Consider the following 22,520-nt stretch of genomic DNA (forward strand, 5'->3'; position numbering starts at 1 on the left):
CTGGCTGGGAGGATTTAATTGATGTTGGTCCTGCTTTGAGCAGGGGTTTGGACTAGATACCTCCTGAGGTCTCTTCCAAACCTAATCTTCTATGAGCTTTTAGGGGCATAGAGGAGTTGTGCTGATGAGCCAGCCTGTCTGTTCTTAAAGTGCATTTATATTTTAAAAGGTGACGCACTGTGACTGATGGCCCCAAGCCCAAGCAAACTGGTTCAGAAGATGAGGCCCTGGAAGCTTCGGCCTTAGGGGATGTGAATATGGGAGGAGATTTGCTCTTGGATAGGGGAACAGTTATTCCATCATGCTGGCCCTTGTAGGTTACAGAACAGAAGCTATGCACCCCCTCCCTTTGGTAACACAGCTGATGTCATAGGCTTCCTTGGATGGAAATCCAGCTAATCTTCTTTCCCACCTTCATTAGAGTGTGACTCGTTATTCTAATGACACCTGTAATGCTTCTCGTTAGCTGAGGTTTGTGCGATATTATAATAATGGGAACCATATGGGAAAGCAGAGAGAGATAATCAACAACAGGGAGCAGAGAGAGTCCCCTACCCGCCTGCCCCCCGGTTTGAACAAAGGGGAGTATGGCTAATCGTTCTCCAGCCAGAAAAATCTGTCACGAGCTAACAAAGTCCCTTACAACTCAACCCAGGGACTGTGGCCATTTTAAATACCAATGTCACTGCACTGTACAAAATCAATACAGCTGGAAGGGCAGGATATACTGAATATTCCAGTAAATATTTGGATCCAGATTCTCATTTACACTAAGGCCTGCTTGATGCACAGATTTCGTATATATCTGTGATAGATTTGATATAGCTATGTTGGTTAGGCTACAGTGGCTCTCAACCTTTCCAGACGACTAAACCCCTTTCAGGAGTCTGATTTGTCCTGCGAACTTTCACCTCACTTAAAAGCAACTTGCTTACAAAATCAGACATAAAAACACAACAGTGTCACAGATTAATGATATTGAAAAATTGCCGACTTTCTCCTTTTTACCATGTAATTATAAGATAAATCAATTGGAATATAAATATTATACTTATATTTCAGGGTATAGTATGTGGAGCAGTCTAAACAAGTCATTGTCTGTATGAAATTTTAGTTGGTACTGACTTCGCTAGGGCTTTTTATGTAGCCTGTTGTAAAACCAGGCAAATATCTAGATGAGTTGATGTACCCCCTGGAAGACCTTTGCGTACCCTCAGGGATATGCGTACCTCTGGTTGAGAGCCGCTGGGTTAGAGGTATAATTTTTTACCGATATATGCTATCAGTTGTACTAGTAGATATAATTAAACCACTGTAAACGTGCCTTTTACCGATATAGCTTATTCCCCTTCCCACACAGGAATAGCTATACATAAACACTTTTATATTGGTATAATTGCATCCACACTGGGGAGGCGGGTTTGGATCACTTTAAACTAGGCTGCTATACACTGCTCTGGCAGTATAAAAGGGCCCCAAAATGAGTGTAAATGTAGCTTAGTGAATCCACTGGGCAGAGAACAGTGACTCAGACACACCAGTTCAGTTCCCGATCCTAATGCGTTTCCAATGATAAATAACGAGATGAGCCCAAAATCAGAAAGTTTGTCTGAGGATTTGGAACATACCAGAGCTCAAGAGCATTTGGAAACTGCATTTGAGTTCAGGCCCATCTTTAACAGACAGCAGGGAGAAACTGAGGCCATACAACCAAGTGAGAAATATACAGGTTTTCATCAGCGATTGGAGGCCATATGGCACAGGTAAGTCGGGACAGGAAAACTCCCTTTGGGGACATGTCCTTCATCCACCAGTCAATGCAGGACTATTGTGACCTTTCTATCGCAGAAGTAAAGACCAAGTGCAAAGGCTGTCTAGGGCTTCTGCTTAAAATAAATAAAAACGATTGGGTCAAGCTCCCATGTAGAGCCATTCTCCCACGTCTGGCTCTCAGAAACACTCTGTATTGCAGCACCAGGACCGCCATAGAAACCCAGAACAAAAAGACAGTCCCTGCCCCCAAAAGCTCACCATCTAAGTAAATGTCTTCCCACCACACCCACTTTCAATGGTATTTAACCTGCCTGTTCACAGATATCTAGGGTTTGGATTATGTGGGAACATGACCAAGGTTTTCTTTAGAATACACAAACCCCAACAAACTATAAACTAATTGGTGGGGGCTAACCCCTCCTCTCTCTTAACATCTAGCTCCTTGATGAACCCACAGCAAGGCTCAGTAGATGGGGGGGATAGAGAACCCCTTTTTTCTGTTGTGTTTGCACCACCTCTAGCACAAGGTGACTCTCGTTCAAAAAGAGAGAGACAACCACAGGACCAATCAAAGCTGATCCCCAGGTCCCGTCAATCTCTTGTTTCAGCTAGAGAGGAGCAGAAACCATAAGTCTCTAGATACTTACTACAATCTGTTGCTATTGTGAATCAGTTCAGTCCTCACCCACTTCTCATCAGTAGCCAGCATCCAGTCTAATTCCATTTTGGACAGAGCAGACACACATCCCAAGTAGAACGTTAAAAGACTTTGCTCCCCTGGGACTGGGCTACCCAGTCTGAGTCGAATACTTTCCAGATTAGGGTGGCCAATTTTCCCCCTTGTCAACCCCCATATGTTGTCACTATACCCTCCCTCCCCACATCATGTAGGTGCAATTACACAGAATATTTATCAGTTTGTAAGTGTGGCACATGGGGAAATTCCAGATTGAACAGCTTTAGATGCTGTCTGGAACTGCTGATGTATATGCAAATTTATACCTACCAGCAGGTAAGGAGCCTTGCATTTTGCCATATGCAAATTAGCCAGGCAGCAGGTAGGAATGCACCCCCAGGTAGGAATTCACCCCGATGAAGTGAGCTGTAGCTCACGAAAGCTCATGCTCAAATAAATTGGTTAGTCTCTAGGGTGCCACAAGTACTCCTTTTCTTTTTGCGAATACAGACTAACACGGCTGTTACTCTGAAACCCCCAGTGCTGTCACTTCACCTTTCCAGGGAGCCAAGGGGCTTCTGTTTTCACCCCTGCTGGGACTGTAGCTTATGACATTACTGTTATGTGCATTATAATCGGGCCGGCTGAAATCAGGGCACTGGTGCGCTTGCTGTGGCATCCACACACAGAGTGAGGGACAGTCTCGGGGGCTAAATCTGCAAAGGGACATTGACGTTGCAACGCTCAGCATTGCAGCACTGCACTTTCCGATGTCTTGCCACCCAGTGGAATCCACAGCCCTGAGCTAGGCACCCTGTACAATGCCTGGGCCACAACAACCCTGCTGGCTAGATGGCATCTGCCTAAGCTAGCTAGAAGCTGAGACTGCAAGAAAGAGTTCCCTTGTGACCTTTAGCCTAGTAGTTAGGGCAGTCACCCGAGCAATGAGGCACCTCGGTAGTGCCTCAATGTTGGACTTAGGCCTCTAAGACCCTATGAGGATCTGAGCCTTGCCCACCAGTCTGTGCCTTCATCTCCTTCCACCAAATGATTCAGGTAAAAATTGGACCTGCTTTGTCCTTAGCTCTGCCCTTTGGAAAATGATTTCCGACCTTCTCTCAGCCCACCCCTGGCCTCCAAGAGCCAGCCTTTTTCACAAAGTAACGACACGCCCTCCACCCATCCCTGTTCCCAGTAGGCGAGACATGTCCCTCTCGGATACAGTGCAATGGATTGCCCCAGGATTTACCAGGCTGTGGGCACTGCATTGATATCCGGGATGCGCTGCCTGAAACCAAGCTTTCCGGTGCCTTTCGGAGATTTGAGGACAGTGCCTCGGCTGAAATTATTTAATCATTAAAAGACGCCTTCTATCCCAGGCTCAAGTAATCACGGGACTGCAGGAGCTGCGGCTTTAAAGACAAACCCTCAAATCTCACCAGGCGTGCCAGTCCTAGGCTCATGATACAGGCCAGGAGTCCCACGCTCAAACCGACCCGGCCGCTCCGCACTGAGCACAGAACCCAGGTGTCCTGGTGCCCTAGTCATTGGCCCATTTGCCACACTAAATCAGTGCCCTCATCCCAGGCCCAGACACCTGTGAAAGAGACACACACAGCACTTGGGCTTTGACTTTGGCCCAGGGCAATTTCCACATCCTATTTTCTGCTCCCTATTGACCTTAGGCAGCGTAATTAAAATATTTGGCACTGTGGCCGTGCGGGAGGTTTTGTGGCTTGCTGTTGTTAGTGCCTGTTTGGGGAGAAGAGGCACCTCAAGGTCGGGGCTCTCCAAGGAAAGCGTCTCCCTTTGACACGAACAATCGGCTCGTTCTTTGCTGGGTTAGGAAAGAAAAGGCCCCAGTGCAGCAAGGAGTCAGGTTTATTTACAAACCGAATACGAAGCGAAGGACTGCGAACAAAGGGGGTTATGTAAGGGGACAGCCAACGATGGCCTCTGTGCTAACGCTACATGGATGCCATTTATCTCACGGCCTGAATGGCTTCTTTGGCTTTGATGCTGGAGCATTATCTGTTTCCAGAGCTGCGCTGGCCCAGTTAGCCTACCATACACATATATGTATTCCCCCTACCGACTTGCTGAGAAATAAGTCAACTGGTTACTCTTGTTTCTTCCTGAGAAGAGGCATTTGCTTGCAAAGCTGACGGCTGGCTGTGTGTCAGGGGAAGAACGCTGAACACGTTCTGATTGTCCATCTGTAGATCTTCCGGTGCGCCCCGAAGGTGAGTATCATGCTCGCGCTTTTGCACAGGGAAACTGAAGCACGAATGGGATTGGGAGGAAACTATGGCTAAGATCTGAGAGTGGCAGGCTACCCACTTCCCGTGGGCGTCTTTGCTTCCAGGTTCCTGCTCCACCCAACAGATGGATTTATGCCAGCTGGTGCTTTGGCTTAAGCGTCCAGTTCCCAGGAGGCAAATTCTTCCCGTAATTACCCCAATTTGGCTTTGTCTCCCTCTACCGGTTCGATCACGTGAGGAGTTCATAAGCGGAAAGCATGAGCCTCTGCTGTAAAGGATCAGGTCAGCTGGCCCTGTGGCTGGAGCAGACTCATAAACCTCTCACTAGCTCCACCACACTAAATCAATGTTTCTTTAGCTGCTCCGTGCAAACCCAGCCCTCATCCTGGCCCTATGAAAGAGACACACACAACACTTGGGCTCTGACCTTGGCCCGCTGCAATCACCACCTTCTGTTTTCAGCTCCTTAGAGCCCTTCTGCACCGTAACGAGCGCTCGAGACTTCGAGCAATGTAATTAAATATTTGGCACTGTGGCCGTGCGGGAGGTTTTGTGGCTTGCTGTTGTTAGTGCCTGTTTGGGGAGAAGAGGCACCTCAAGGTCGGGGCTCTCCAAGGAAAGCGTCTCCCTTTGACACGAACAATCGGCTCGTTCTTTGCTGGGTTAGGAAAGAAAAGGCCCCAATGCAGCAGGGAGTCAGGTTTATTTACAAACTGAATATGAAGTGAAGGACTGCGAACAAAGGGGGTTATGTAAGGGGACAGCCAACAATGGCCTCTGTGCTAACACTAATTGCCCCTAGCTACACGGATGCCATTTATCTCGTGGTTGGAATGGCCTCTTCAGCTTTGACGCTGGAGCATTATTTGTTTGCAGAGCTGCCCTGGGACAATTAACCTACCACATATGTATAGATATACAGATAGATAGATTTGTGTATTCCACCTACCTACTTGCTGAGAAATAAGTCAACTGGTTACTCTTGTTTCTTCCTGTGAAGAAGCATTCCCTTGCAAAGCTGATAGCTGGGGTGCATGTCAGGGGAAGAATGCTTAGCATGTTCTGCTTGTCCATCTGTAGACCTTCTGGCGCTCCCCAAAGGTATCATGCTTGCACTTTTGCACAGGGAAACTGAGGCACCAATGGGGTTGGGAGGGAAACTTGGCCAAGGTCCAAGAGTGGCAGGCTACCCACTTCCCATGGGCATCTTTGCTTCCAGTCTCCTGCTCTACCCAGCAGATGGATTTATGCCAGCTGACGCTCTGGCTTAAGCATCCAGTTCCCACAAGGCAAATTCTTCCTGTAATTATCCCAATGTGGTTTTGTCTCCCTCTATTGGCTGGATCACGTGAGGGGTTCACAAGATGAAAGCACGAGCCTCTACTGTAAAGGATCAGGTCAGCTGGCCTTGTGGCTGGAGCAGACTTATAAACCTCTCACTGATTCAGCAGCTAGAAAGGTGGAAAGACCTTCCTGGCCAGAGCAGCTCAGCCTGGGTGATGGGGTCCATGAGCCACCACTTGGAATAGCACCTGGCCTTCTGCAGGGACCAAACACAGGCCATCTAGATCAACAAACATGAGCCGCACCTTTATGAGCTAAAAATGAGAGACAGCAACTACTCCCCACCCCTGTACATGGGTTACGTTCCCTTCGTGCGGGTGGCTGTCAGAGATGGTGCAATGGTACAATGTTCTGATACAGGCCCAACACCGCCAGTGTCCAGGGCTACTTAGATCTGGGGTTTGGGTTTGGGCCATTTCTTACATCAGATCTGGACGTCTCACAAACTCTGCGGTGGTTGGATTTTGGCTAGGAATCCATCTCCAGAGTCTTTTAGAGGCCAGCGCTGTAATCCTGGCGCACACCCACTCAAAGGGCTAGATCCTCAGAAGGGCTGAACACCTGGAAACTGGGCTCAATGCCGGAATCGCTTGGGGGAGATTCTTTGGGGCTGCCTTAGAGATTCATAGATGTTAAGGTCAGAAAGGAACATTAGCTCCTCTAATCTGACATCCTGTGTATCACAGCTACCCCTGTATCGAGCCCAATTACTTGGGTTTGACTAAATCGTCTCTCCCAGACAGGCAGCCAGTCTTGATCTGAAGATATCAAGTGATGGAGAATCCACCACCTTCCACTGGGAGATGGTTCCAGTGGTTAGATCGCCCTCACTGTTAAAAGTTTATACTTTATTTCTAATTTGAATCAGTCTGGTTTTAAATTCTAGCTGCTATCTCTTGTTATGCCTTTGTCTAGTAGGTTAAAGAATCCCTTGGTACCTAGCGTCTTCTTACAGAGAGCTTTCCCTTCCTTTCCAAAGGTTATTCGGGACTTGAACACAGCTCCTCCAGCATGACAAGAACTAGCTCAGCCCCATAAACTACCAAGCTAGCTGTGCTAAATGTATTTATAAAGGAGGTCAGATTAAGTGAGCATGAAAGTCCCATTCAGCCTCGGCGCATCTCAGAATCAGGCCCTAAAACCAGGCTGTGATTCCAAACAAAAGAGTTGGCATTCAGGACCCACTTCTACAGGGAACATGCCTCCGAGTCATTGGGTAACTCATATTTGGGTGACTTTAATTAGCGACTGGCAAACACAGTGTTTATTTGACTTGCGCTGAGAAAATGATAGATAAGGGTTGTAAAATGAGAACAATATTTGGATAACGTTTAATGAATTCAGTGCTTCAGATAATGTTCTTAAGTTCTTGGGATATAAATGCCAGACCAAAATAAATGGCAAGCACAATGTAACCCCATCTCGACACTATGAGCTGCCTTTCACTTACGAGGTTTTCCGTTGTCTGTTCAAATCCCGCAAAGAAATTCTAAATGAATGGTTAACCCTCTTGTGCCCAACACAAGCTCAATGGTGGGCCTTACATAGATGGGAAAAAGAACTCCCTCCAATGCAGTAAACATGGGGTGTGATTCTTTGACCTAGGATATCAAATAAATGACAATAGATGTCCCTGTTTGCTTTAAAATCTGTGGGCCTGAGTCACCTCTTATTGACATTGATGTAAATACAGCATAGATGGTTCGGCTGAATTCATTTTGTAACTTCAACAGATGCCTATTTTTGATTTATTTAAAGCACTTTTTCCAATGCAGGAAATAATGGCGGGGTGTGTGTGTCAAAAATGAGGGGGGGGTGTCAGTCAGACAATTATTTAATGACACAGACACTGCAATTCAAAAAGTTGAAGCGTTATAACTGTTAAAACACGAATGATCACCATCGCATGTCAAAAGATACCAAGGAAATATACTTAAGTCAATCCCTAATCAGTTCCCAAGCAGCATTTGTCTTGCTTTGCCTAGCTGTCAATGTTGATGATTGTCTATAGAAATCGTTTTTTCCATCGGCTTCAGTGTCGCTGGTGAAATCGACATTTACCGATTAAAAAATCCAAGCCAGAGCATAGACAATGGAACTACTCGGGTTTACACCAGCTGAGTATATGTACACTAAGGTACACTGAACCCCGCCTCTTGAGGTCCCTTCCAGTCCTATATTTTATGAGTCTCTGCACTGGGATTTTTTGCAGAACTTGGATCTATCTATAGGCTCTGATAACGACACCCCACTCTCTGGTGTTTAGCTGGCCCCCCATTACCACAGAATTTGTGCACTTTACAATCTTTAATGCACTTACCTTCACACCACCCCTACGAGGAGGGCAGGGCTCTTATCCCCATTGTCCAGATGGGGAAACTGAGGCAGAGAGTGGCTAAGTGTCCTGCCCAAGGTCACAAAGGGAGTCTGTGGTGGAGATAGGTATTGAAACCAGGTTGCCCAACTCACAAGGTCATTCCCTAACCACTGGGTTATTCCACTTCACCTAAAGCATATGGGTGTGTCCATCTCCTGGATTTTGGGTCAACCCCCCGGAGGGTTTCATTTGCCAGATTTGCAGCCAAATCTGAACTGGACCCTGGGGCTTCGGTTTCCATGGTTTTTGGCTCATGCCCGTCTCTGAGCAGAAGGCAAGTCTTGTGGTTAAAGCACTGGGCTGGAGTTCAATTTCTGGCTCTGCCACAGATTTCCTGTCCAACCTTGGCAGCGTCAAGTAATTTCTTGCCCCCCTTCCCCGCCCCAGGGACTGTCTCTGACTGTGTTCAGTGCTCTGCACAACAGAGCCCCAGTCTCAGCAGGGACCTTGAGGCATTAATAAAACCCTACAGCTCAGCAGCTGCTGAGCTGAGACCACGGTTTCCCAGGCCTCCCAGACTTGCCTCGGTTTCCCCTTGCGCTCCCCTGTCTGTTGGTTTGGATCCATCTCTTGTTGCTTGTCTTACATTGTAAACTCTTTGGAGCAGGGGCTGTCCTTTTCGCTCTAGGTCTGTACTGCGCCGAGCACAAAGGGACCCAGGACCGAGGTTTCTACTGCAATGCAATGATGAAATGAGTGAAGTTCCAGATGTTTGGAGACTCGAGGCAACTGACTCCCAAATCTCTTGCTATTCCCCCCTCTCTCCCAGGCATCCTTCTTCAGTGGAAATAGCCACTCCCCAACCCCACCAGCCCGTTCCCTCTTTCCTCTTCTCCTTAGCTGCTCTCACTTTCTTTCATCAGGATGCTCCTCCCCCTAGGTACTGGAGCCCTGTCCTAACAACCAATTCTTGAGTCCTAACAACCTTGTGCAAATTGTTCTGTTCCATTCTGCCTGAATGAGGGGGAGGGGAATGGCCCTCAGGAGCTGAGAGGTCAGTTTTATTGACAAACTGCCCTCTTGAATGGAGCACTCTGGGAGACAAGACAATAGGGCAGCGAGGGGCCTGGTTTAATGGCTTGAGTGAAACCCTTCAATCTAGTGGACTTTGTCCTGGTGTGTATCTAACCCTGACCTCTCCCATTGTGGCTTAATTGAAGTCCTAGTTTGGTGACAAATTGACATGATCCGGGGGCCGAGGGGTGGGGATGTGAATGGGAGAGCCCCGCTTTGGTGTGAAGTCCACTCAGTGCTCCGGCTAGAGACCTCGTCAATTCCGCACCAGGCTACGCAGTGGCTGATGCTTTGTCTGGGAGGATTATGGCTGAAGGGAGAAAAGGTCGGGCTAAAAACCCGTGTAGGTGGAGGCTCTGAAAACAGCATTGAAGTTAAATGTGCCCGGCGCAGGGATGTTGCCAGATGGGGGGATTAGTGGGAAAAGCGTATTCGGATTGCTTTCCCAGCCTGCGTGGGAGAGGAGCTAGGCACAGGACCAAAATGCGAAATTCGGGTCTGGATTTCTAATGCCGCCCAGCAGGGCTCAAACCCCGGGTTTTTATTTTGGCCCATTTCCAATAGGAATGCACCTTAACCGCATGTGAAGCAGCCAAGTCTCTGGCACACAAGCCCTGTCATTGGAGGGTTTTAAGAACAGGATAGACAAACATCTGACAGGGATAGCCTAGGTGTGTTTAATCCTGCCTTGGCCTGGGCTGGGGGGTGGACTAGATGACCTCTTGAGGTCCCTTCCAGCCCAAAGTTTCTATGACACCTTTGGGAGATTGGTGCACGTGAACAGTCCAACTCTGAGCCTTCCCTTTATCACAGTAAAAGGCAGGCCCCCTCAGTGAGATCAGGGCCCCATTGTACTAGGTGTTCTACGTGTGGTAAGAAACAGCCCTTGACCGTAAACAGTCAAGGGGGTTATTCCTAGCCCCATTTTACAGCTGGGGAAAATGAAGCACAGAAAGATTAAGTGATTTATCCAACGTCACAGAGGATGCCAGCCGCACAGCAAAAGATTGCACCTCTCCCTTCTGAGGCTACATCTACACTACACAACGTGCTGTTCACACTGGCACTTGCTGTGGGAAAACTTTTGTCTTTCGTGAGGGGCGTTTTGTCATTCAATTGCCAGTGTAGACATAGTCTGAGTCTAGTGCCTAAATGACAAAACCACCCTTCGTCTCCTCCCAGATTATCCATGGGCGGTCACAAGGGAATCCCTGGAAAGGTAATTTCCCCTAGGTTTACAATAAACTGTCAACTTTGACCTTCACTCATGATGTCTGAATGATTATCATCACATACAGCCAATGGGCAGATCACTGCTTGAGAGCATGGCTAGAATGCGGTTAATGGAGGAGTATGAATTTCACTCACTGGAATTTGTTTATTTCTGAAAAAAAAAAAAAATCCCAACATTTTACTATTCACTTTTTCTACTCGTGCCTAAGGATGCTCAGAAAATGTTTTGCTTTCAGGAAAATGTTGACGTGTTATTAAAACACTGAAGCCCAAGAATTTTAGGCCAAAAACTGCCAACATTAAAACAAATGTGGCCATAATATATATATATTTGAAACTCACAAATCTGCAAGGCAAGACGGCACTTTCTATGAATATTGTCATTTTGTTGAAAACATGATTTTCTGTCCAAAAAAAAAAAAGAGAGAGAGAGAGAAAGAGAGGAGCCCAACTCACTGTGCCTGTTCTTTGAACAGGCAGAGTGTGTGAAAATGAGAAGAAAATTTAGATTGAGACTCAGAAATTTTCCTGGCAGTATGATCTAGTAGGTGATGGTGGGAAACGTAACCCTTGAGTTATTTAAAACTGCATTAAAAAAAAAGGAAAGAATAAAACTGGCTGATATTTTCTGCAGGAAAAATTTGTCATCCAGAAATCCCATTTGTTTAAAATAGTGACATTTTTAAAATTTTGAGGTTAGACTCTCTTGAAATTTTTCTTTCTTTTGAATTTTTCCAATGGAATAGGCAGAGAAAAATAAATCAACACCTGTATTGATTTTCAAATTGGAGGGTTTCAAATGTTCAAGTTTTTGAATTTTCATTAGTTTCCATTTTCCTTTCCTTTATTCTAGATTTTTTTTCTTTTTCCTTTCCCCCCCATTCTTCTCCCGCCGAGTCAAAATGAAATTTTGATTTTTTTGGCATTTAAAATTTTTCACTTTTGGAAAAATGACCGATTTTCAGAAATGAAACCTATTCAGTTTAAAAATAAAGTTAAAAAATGGTCAACAATTTGAAAAATCAGTACATTTAAAAAACAAATTACGTGAAGGTGAATTCAAAAATTTTGGTTTTATTTTGTCAACCAACTGTTGGCCCTGATTTGGGAAGGTATTTAAAGTGCCCCGCCACACACCCGAGCATAGGCCCATTGAATGTATGCCTAACTTGGTGCTTGGGAATAGTCTCAAGGGCCTCTTGGGCCTGGTTCTGTGGTCACACACGCCAGTGTAAATCTAAACCTTGTACATGGACCAGCCACTCCTCCTATTGGGCAGCTATTCCAGAACCTCACTCCTCTGATGCTTAGAAAGCTTCCTCTAAGTTCCTGCCTCAATTTATCCATCCCCCACCTCTTTGGTGATGCTAGCTTGGGAGCCGCATCTCAAAAGCAACATGCAGGGGTGATTTAACTCTTTCCATCAGAAGCACGTCACACCGCCGCTGATGAGCATACATCCCTGGCCTTGATTTGCGCTAAATTACCTTACAACTAGAGCAGCCCCGATTTATCACCGATGGCAACCACTCAGCATTCCAGACATAATTTCCCACGCTGGCCACATACTTTTAAATGGCAGATTCCATCTTAGTCATCTGTCACTGATTAATACATTTTGGTTCTATTATTATTATGGCAAAAGACAAATTTGTCTGATTCACAAACTAAATAAATCACTAGCTAGATTGGATGCAGTAGGAATCCAAGTTAATTTTCAGGAGGTAGGGTCATAATCAAAGAAATGTAGAGCTGGAAGAGACCTCAGTCCACCACCCTGCGCTGAGGCAGGACCACGTATATCTAGATCACCACTGACAGGTGTTTGTCTAATCTGTTCTTAAAAACCTTCTGTGACGGTGCCCCCCATAAGGCTTTATGGAGATATGCTTATGAATGTATATATGACATAACCAGAATACGTTTTATGCTACGCATGCCATGTAACATCTCTCTGTAGTGGTTATGATCTACTGACTCTATTAATCCTATTTGTATGCATGTGTCATTTTTGTATTTGAAGTTATGAACATTGGCTGCGTACTAGCTTGTTTTTTAAGTAACCTTTGGAAAGCATTTGGTCAGCTTCTTGGGAAAGGAATGTGCAAATCAAAAAGCACTTAAAGGACAATGGATCTTGGAAGGCTTCAATCCACATCAGAAGTCTACTCGAGGACATTCAAGGTAGCATGTGACCCACGGCTGCTACCTGGTAAGAAACTGTGAGTCCTGCATAGACATGTGACTGGACCAGGTGACTCCAGAACTGCATCTTGGAGCTGGACTTTGCATAGGCGAGAGGAGGGGGTCTCCACCCACTAGAGAAAGTCTATTTAAGCCCGTGGCAGACCCCTCCATTTTGTCTTCAGCTGGCTAAGGAGAGAGCCTCTCCACCCCCAAGGATACCTGAAAGAAACTGGAACAAAAGACAGTAACTACAGGGGGGGTGAGTGACTGCTGGACCCGGACTAGAAGGAGATTAGTCTGTGAAAAGAAGCTTACTAGAACTGGTGAGGTTTTGTCTGTGTTCAGTTTTATTAGACATAGACTTGCGGGTTTTATTTTATTTTGCTTAGTAATTCACTTTGTTCTGTCTGTTACTACTTGGAACCACTTAAATCCTACTTTCTGTATTTAATAAAATCATTTTTTACTTATTAATTAATCCAGAGTATGTATTAATACTTGGGAGGGGGGCAAACAGCTGTGCATATCTTTCTATCAGTGTTATAGAGGGTGAACAATTTATGAGTTTACCCTGTATAAAGCTTATACAGGGTAAAACGGATTTATTCAGGGTTTGGGCCCCATTGGGAGTTGGGCATCTGAGCATCAAGGACAGGAACACTTCTGTAAACTGCTTTCAGTTAAGCCTACAGCTGTTAGAGGACGTGGTTCAGACCTGGGTCTGGATTTGCAGCAGGCTAGCAGGTCTGGCTCAAAACAGGCAGGGCACTGAAGTCCTAAGCTGACAAGGCAGGAAAGCAGGAGCAGTCTTGGCACAACAGGTTGCAGCTCCCAGGGGGTTTCTGTGATCCAATCCGTCACACCTCCAAGGACGGGGAATTCCAAAACAGCACTAGGGAACTGTTCCAGGCTTTAACTACCTTTAGAGTTAGAAAGTTTTTCCTCATATCCAACCTAAATCTGCCATGTTGCAAACTAAGAAATTCCTTCTGACTGTGCTTCTTTATAATAACAAATAAAGTTAAACTATAGAAACACAAGCCAGCCAGTCCAGTCGACAGGGATGGTGGAGGCTTGTTGGTCACTTGTAAGTGTCCGCTGACACAGGAAGACTCAAGTTTCCATGCCTTCTGGCCTCAGCCAAGACTGGGAGCCCATCACGCCAGGTGCTGTACATACATGCAGGACAAGACTCTCCCATGGCAATCTGGATTAGACGTGTGGTCCATCAAGCCTTAGTATCTTCCTCTGGCCGTGGCCAGCACTAGATGCTACAGCAGAAGGTGCAGAAAACCTCACAATAGCAGATGTGGAATAACTGGCCTTCATCCCAATCCCTAACTGTTAGAGATTGGCTTAAACCTTGAAGCACAAGATTTTGTCTCCCTTCCAATGGCTCAGTCTATACACAGGTTTTGTCCTGGTTTAACTGTGTCATACTTAATATCTAACAGTATAATTATATCAGTGCAATCCCTAGTATGGACACAACTATACCTGTATAAAGGTGCTTATTCCCCTTCCCAGCTAGGAATAGCTGTACCTGTATAAGCAATGATATAAAGGCATTCACACTAGAAAGCTTATACTGGTTCAATTCCAGTATGGTTAAAGCAGGACTATTTTCTAGTATAGACCAGGCCTGACACTCCCTTACTCTGCTCTGGGAGCCCCTAGAATTGCATTTTCTACCCATTTTAAGTCCCTTTCAGTAGCAGAGCCAGATTTTGAGCAGAGGCAGAACCAGGGCAGGTGATGGATCACTGTTGTTGCCACCTTCCATTCCAGTTATTGGCTTGAAATGGCACCACACATACTCCTAAAGGCGGCTGGAAGCCCGGGGGGGGGGGGCAGTCACGCCCCCCTTTTATCTCCTCCACTGACTTGCCAATGTCAGAGCAATATAGAGCAACCCTGGTGTATAAGGGAATCAGGCCCTTATTGTTTGTTACTTGCCCCATAAAGCGATCTCCCTCTCACCCTCCCGACCCCCCACGCATCATGGCTCATTCGTTTTCTTATCAGAATCCTGAGGGTAAATTGACCTGGCTCCATTGGCTATCAGCCCAGGCTCTCAGAGATTGGCGTGCGGCTAAAATTATTGCCTACGTTCCGCAGGCGCGTTGAAACAAATTCTGTATCCTTGGGGAGGCATTACTGTTTTTTTTTAAAACGCTCCCCACTCTCGGCCTGATTCTGATTCTGATTCTGAGCTCCCTTTACACTACTCAAGCAGCGCAAAGGGGCTTTAAAGCAGGTGCGAGGGGGTGTTTGTGAAAATCAGGCCCGGTTTCTTTCCCCATTCTCCAGTCTGATATCTAGTCACTTTCGGTTGCCCCTTGTTTTCTCTGTACCTCCTTCTTTTGCTGGTGATGCCCCTCCTTCCCCCAGCTCTCTCTTGTTCCCTATGGTGATCTGTCCTCAACCTTCCCTCTTTTCTCGCCGCTTTGCTATAAACAAAGCACCTCTGTGTCTGCAGGAAGAAAAGTTGCATTATGCAAATGGGAAAACCAGCATGAGAGATTTCTCACTCCGGCTTCCGAGAACCCCCCATTCCCAGCCCACACCTCGGTTTCCATGGCATGCCCAAGGCTGCCAGCATCTGTTTTGCATACGGATGAGAGCGAGGAGATGCAATCAACAAGAAAGCCATCTCCGACACAGAGCGCCATTGTTTCGCCTGTCTGATTTGGAAGCTAATGAAACACCATCAAAAAAGGCTCTCCTCTCCTCCTCGCTCAGGACGGCCGGTTGTTGTTGTTTTTTAAATATGACGATGTGGGATATCATCTGCATGAGTGGGCCCCAGGACAAGGTATCCTGGTGCCGAGAAAAGGAGTCCCAAGATGCACCACCCTCACGCTCAAGACAAATTCAGACAGGAGATGGTGCTGTGGGCAGGGGCTAGGCTGAGACAGAACCTGGGAAATCAGCGAGGATCCTCCTGGAAAGCCGCCATGGCATTTAGCGTAAAAATAAACCAACCCACCGATGTCAACAAAAACATTCTGTTCTCCAAGGGGCAGAGGGAAAAAAATAAGTCTGATCGAAAACACAGGGCAGGTTGGAATGTGGAAAGGAATTGTAACAGGCCGCGGGGGCCAAGAGTCAGCTGTCTTGGCCAGGGACTTGCCATCCAGAGATCTGCTGGGGGTGAAACTGAGAACAGGGATGGCTCTGAACTGAAGACAATTAAAAAAAAACAACCCAACCCCGTACAAACACATCATAAGAGACAGTTCCTGAAGAGCTACCTAGCTACTGGTAATTACTGGGGCAAGGACTATGTCTCACTATTTGTCTGCTATTGGATATTATTTGTCTTTCACTAGCATCTAGGGACCCTACCTGAGATTGGGGCCCCATTGTACAGACACATAGTAAGAGAGAGTTTCCTGCCCCCAAAATAAAACAAACAAAAGGCAAGTGAGAGGCTGTGGAATTTAATCTGTTTAGATAGAACAGAGAGAGATGATGATGGGTGTATATGGGGATAGACAGATAGAGGGGTATGTCTGGGTACAGAGCGGGGACGTAGGGAGACAGATGGATAGAGGGATGCATATGGGGATGGATAGATAGATTAGATAGATAGGCAGGCACGGTCTCTTACTATGCGTTTGTACAGAGGCTAGCAGAATAGGGCGCTGATCTCAGGTGTGGTCTCTAGGCATTATCCAGAGCTCACGATCTAACTAGACAAGAGAAATGGCAGGAGGGGAACCAGCAGCACGGTGGCACAGCAGGAGCGTGGCAGAACCAGAATTCAGACCTCCCACTCCTGTGCCCTCCGCACTGGACAACCTGTTCACAGACACATATAAAGGGCTAAGCTTTGGGAGATCCTTATCAGGTTTGCTGAGCGTGCTGGTCCAAAACCTCCTATGGGAGGTAGGCACCTAAATCCCCTTTGTGGCTTTGGGCTGCTGTGTCCGTCAGAAGAAAGCCCCCAATGCCTTGGTTCTCCTGACACCTGTCACTCCTTCCTTATTATTCCTCCAGCCACTCAGCATCCCGTTCCCCGTTCTGCTCCACTCACTCCCACAAGAAAGACTCATGCTGAGATTTTGCTATCAACAGTGTTTTGTTCCCATTGCAGTGGGTGGTAGAGGGGCTCTCAGGGAACCCCAAAATGTTGGCCTCTTTTCTGTGACACCTCTATTCTCCTTCGATCCCCCGATGGACTAAACAGAACACAAAAACAGAGTTTGCTTTTATTTCTTTCTAGGGGAAAACCCTGCATCTTAGTCCTAATTAATTTAACTAATTAACCTCATCCACATGGGGCCTGATTCTCATTGACACAAAGGCCCCTGCCCTGGCAGCGTAAAGGAACCTTAAAACGAGACTAAAGTATTTGAAGGCCCCTTTACACTGCCAGAGTGGTGTAAAAACACAATTAGTATAAATGAGAATGAACTCCAGTCGGTTTATTTAATCTGACAACACAGCAGATTTATGGAGAGAATCGCCTCCAGCTTGCTCTTCTCTTGCTGATCCAGGTTTTGAACCCATGCAGCATGAGATCACTCTGCCTAAATCCATAGGGGCCTGATTCTGATTGGCAGCCTCGTCTCTTAGTGAGATGGGGCCTTAAAGTGGGTGTGAATTAGAGTCACACTCACATCAAAGCCCTTTTGTTCTGCCAGAGTGGTGTTTAAGGGGGCTTAGCATCCCTGATTCCAGCTGATTCGATAGCTAGATAACATATTCCTATTGCTATTGGGCCAAATCCTCAGTATGCGGGTAACGGAGAATTTAGGCCATTATAGTGGTATAGCTCTGTGAAAGTTGCATGACTGTACACCAGCTGAGAATCTTGCCCATTGCTTTTGCCGTGATTGTGTTGGGGATGTGTGTGGTCCGGGTCTTGGCGACCGCTTCCCTGGCATTAGTCCTTCCACATGGCACCCACTTTGCCAGGGCTCCATAAATGACCAGCCTGTCGCTGTTCCCCCTCTGAGCAAATGCGGCTCCGTTATTTTGTTCTTTTCCCTGCCAGATGCCAGCTCCATTCACCCCCTTCTTCTCCGCTCCTGGCTCAGGAAAGCAAGCACTGATAGGCAAGGCATGTTTCCCCCATCCATTGCACTTTCCTCTTTTCCTTCAGCCCAGGCTGCTCGCTGAGCTCCTTCCCACAGGGTACGAAGCCATGAGACGAGCAGCTGCCAGAGTTGCTTTTTTCCTGCTTCTTCCCTTTTACTTCCAAGAAGAAGAATCCAAAGCTTTGCATTCCCCTTCCCCCCACTAAAATCTCCCACCATGACACTATCACTGTTGCAAGTTCTAGTGTAGATGAGCCTCAAACAAAAGTTTTGCGTAAGCACCTGGGATTTGTTCATTTCCACCACCCCCCCAGAAACCCCCGTTGTCACCGAACAAAAAACACAAGTGTTTAAAACACAAGCCGCGCCAGAGCTGAATTCACCTCTCCGCTATGCATGGGAGCCCCTGCTGACTTCCAGGGACCCCGACTGACCCTGTGAAACACCAGCAACCCCCATGACCCTCTGTCACAAGGTGACTGGCCTCTTCAAGGGAAAATGGGACCAGCCCCACCTAGGCCTCCCACCCTGAGGGAGCAGGACTAAAGAGGTCCGGTGCTCACCTGATGAACACCTGGGCCTCGAGAGAATTGCCGAGAGAGGTCAGCCAGGAACAACAGGCAGCCAGTTGGGTTCGTGTGGGATGCAGGGAGGTCACTGGGAGAAACCGCTGGAGTCACCTGGGCAGGAAAGCAGTGGCAACGCACTAAAAGAAAAAGGGGGTGACAGGGAGCCCCAGAGGGCAGAAGAATCTTTTGTCTGTTTGGCCTTTTGATACCCCAGAAGAGGATTGAATGTGAACGGTGACCTGGCTGGAAGGCTGGGCTGTGGCAGAACCAGAACGGCAGACAATAGGGGATGCTAGAGCAGGAGACCCCTTGCAATGCCGTGTCCTGATGCGAGGGGTCCTCCGGCAGTGAGTTCTCCCTATTAACATCCTTCTACACACATGCGCTTAGCTCAGTGACTCAGGCTGATCTGACCCCCAGAGTCAGCCGCTGACCCTCCTTCCACATGGGGGAAGGAGCCACAGAGGGCAGCTAATTATAAGGAATAACCAAAGGAGGCCACGGACAGAGGTGGGGAGGGTGAGGGCGAAGGGGATGTGGTTGGCACTGAGCAGAGAACCCTGGACAGCACCCCCTGCGCCGGAAAGTTGCTAAGGAGTTCAGCGGAGGCCACCCCGGGCACTCTCCCGGATGCATGTGCCAATGGATGCAAGGAACACAACCACACAGATCGATGCGCCCTGTGAATCCAGAAAATCCGTGAATCAGCTGACACAGGCCAGCCACGAGTATCTTATTGCAACCCTAAATGGCCTTGTATTTTGCTGTGCAAATCTGAATTTTGTTGCATCAGTCTTTCACTGTTTGCTATTTCATGTTACATATTCAGACCGAGTTTGTGGTCTAGGGATATATAGGAAAAGTCGTATCTCCTCTGAGTTATTACAACTTTTTTTTTCTTTTTTTTTTAAAGGGAAAAGCACAACCCCGACCTTCATAACCATTAGCTGAGCTGGCTGACTGTTATCCCTGGCCATAAGCTTTCCTTACCTAAGTAAAGTTTCCTGCACCAAGCTTATTTGCATTGCAAACTATCAGCTCCCCACAGCAGCTAGCCCGCAGAAGAGCCACATTTTCAGCGGCCATCGATTTTTGGCGACACTGAATTTTAACGGCACTATAAGTATATCTCAGAGCAACACTGGAAAACTGAGTGCTGGAGAAGGAACGTAAAGTAACCATCAAAACGTCACCTCGTGCTTCACGATGAATGAGGAGGAGGAGGAGGAGTCCTTTAAATATCCCCACCATTCCCCGCCCCCTTTATTTTATTCTGGGAGGGTGCGATTCGATTCCTCATCATGCAAGATCTCAGAACCCCTGTGTAACGCAATGCTGCTGGATAGGCCTTCATCAGCCCTCATCGAATCTCGAGCCTCTAGATCTACAACCTGGGGCTGCTCTTGCCCGAGTGAAGGGACCCTCGTTTCGTTAGCTCAACCGCGGGAGCTAACTCATCAATCACCATGCACTACAGCCACAAGGGGGAGACAGAGAGCCGCCCGCTGTCCCTGTGGGTTACAAGCCGAGCTGCCTGGAAAATTGGTTCTCCTGCGGGAAAACGTGTGTGTTTGGCACACTAGGGCACCTCGTGCTCCCATTCTCTTCAATCGGCCAGGCTTGCTGGTGGGACTACAACTCCCATGATGCACCACAGTCTCCCCTCTCATTCTGACTCCCTCTAGTTTTACCACTGGGTGGATCCATGACTCCAACCCCCACCTCAGGCCTTGACCGCTCCATGGGCTCGCTACAGAGGGATGTGCTGGGACGGCGCGTAGGGGTTAAGTAGGATGGGCTGCATATTTATCAGTGGCAATGGCTTCTGTGGCCGGGCTCCCATCCCCTGTATCGAACAGGATTGTTCTCCCTGGAGGAGCTGTGCGTGGGTCTCCAGCCAGCTCCTGCAATAGAGGCGCACGTGGCGGCTGCTTGTGCAGTGTCTGGTATGCGCGTGCCCCTGTGGGGACCAGAATTTGGCCCTGGAGAAAGGAGACGGAGACAGATCCACTGTTATGCACGGATTTTGGATAAACAGACATGTGCATTCTTGCAACGAATTAATGGCTATGTTAAGACTTAAGAGTCACGAAGCATTAAGCATTGCCTAGACCTTCCCAGAGGCAACGGGGATAAAACCCACACTAGTCAGCTCCCAAATACAGGCCTCCCATTCTGGCTGACAGCAGCAGTAGAGTGCCTATGACACACCACTGAGCAGTTCCAAGTCGAGCCAGCAGAGGGCAGTGGTGCACATGCAGATGATAGCAGCCCTGGGATAGATCCAGGGAGCTTCCGCATGAGTCTCTACAGCTAGAGCTAACGAAAGGGGGTGCTAGGCCCATGAGCTGTAAAAGGCTCACCAGATCAGCCCCGGCAGGAAGATGATTTGCCCTGTCCTGCCATAGCTGCACCTACTCTTTTGTTAATTCCCAATGACCTGGTTTCTAATTTGTTGTTGTTTCCAGTTTGTCATTAATCAACATAGACCCAGATTGCCAGGAGGAAAAAAAACCAAACCAACAACAAAATATAAACCTCTGCAAAAGCTCGAGTCACGTCACCTCCCTAAAATGAGTTTTAATTGTAATCCTTTAATCCCTCTCAGATGGCCCTCTGAACACTGATGCTTTTCATAATTACTCCTTGCCATTTTCCCATCGGCCTAAGGAGCATCTTCAAGAGGGCGGGGGCAGGGAAGAGGCCCTTTATCAAACAATCATAATGGGCCAAATTAAGACAATTGGGAAAGGAATGACAAGGGGGGCGAAGGCTGTGAAAACAGAATGGGGATTATTACCCCCAGTCCCAGAAATTTCAGAGATGAGTCCTTCATTCAGCTGAGAATTGAGGCTTGTTTGCTTTAGCCCGGGTACAATGGTCACATTTAGCCAAGTGGGTGCATTCACAAAGGAGTACCAGGTGCTTATGATTGTAAGCGACTTGGGGTGGGGGGGAGGGAGAGCGCTCAGCATTGGCCAATGATAAATATTAGTCAGACATTGACAGCCGTTAAGCACTGTCAAGTATTTTTGTCTTCCTCCCAAAATTCCACTTTCCTGGTTTGAAGCAAAGCAGCCCATTTGGGGTAATTTTTATTAACGACTGGCATGACAGCTAAGAGGCCTTGTTTATTGCTGGGATGACTCGTGGGTGGAACTTGTGGATTCGTGGAATTTTCCTTGTGCCGGCGATTCTGAAAAAATATGGAAAAAAATTCATTTTGGGTCGAGCCAGAAATGATTTTTTTTTAAATTTTTGACAAATTGGAAAGTTAAAAAGACATGGTTGTGGGTGGAACACAAGGGTTTGTTTCTATTTTGAGCGCTTAAAAAAAATTTTTTTTTAAATTGTTTAGGAATAGACCAGAAGGAAATTTCTGAATGAAAAGCTGTTTGGAACCGAAAAAATCAAAATATTTCATTGAAAAACGGCCAACATGAAATGGTTTTGAATTTTCATTAAGGGTTTTTGAGCTGAAACAATTTGGTGAAACAGACAAGAATTTGCAGACCATTTCAGTGTCGCAGAACCTGCATTTGGTGCTGGAAAAAAATGTTGTTTGAAAAATTTCACCCAGCTCTGCTTGTGGTAGAAAAGTTAAACCCGTGCGTAGGCATTTGCAGGACGGGAGCTTTAGATCCATGCGTAGGCATTTGCAGGACGGGAGCTTTAGACTGACGGCCCAGGAGAAATTACCCAGGATTTCAGGCAGGCTTGTACAGTTCACTCAGAAGCTCTCGCTGGTCTGCCACCTGACCTAGCTACGTTAAAGCTATGTGTGGCATACAGCACCTCGCTGATTTTGGTTGAGTCCTCAAGCTGCTACAGCAAATAATAAATCCTAGTTTGTATAATTGTATTGATAAGTAACTCTGAATGACATATCCCTAAAATGTATATACACACACACACACGTTCATTATATGGCTACGTACTACACCTATTATATTACACACAAAAAGGCTCCATTAAAAGAACGCTGTTAAGGTTGCAAAATCAAGCAGGCAAAGCCAAGCCTATGCAACCTTAATTCAGACC

This window comes from Caretta caretta, chromosome 24 (assembly GCF_965140235.1).
Source record: "Caretta caretta isolate rCarCar2 chromosome 24, rCarCar1.hap1, whole genome shotgun sequence".
Taxonomy (NCBI): domain Eukaryota; kingdom Metazoa; phylum Chordata; order Testudines; family Cheloniidae; genus Caretta; species Caretta caretta.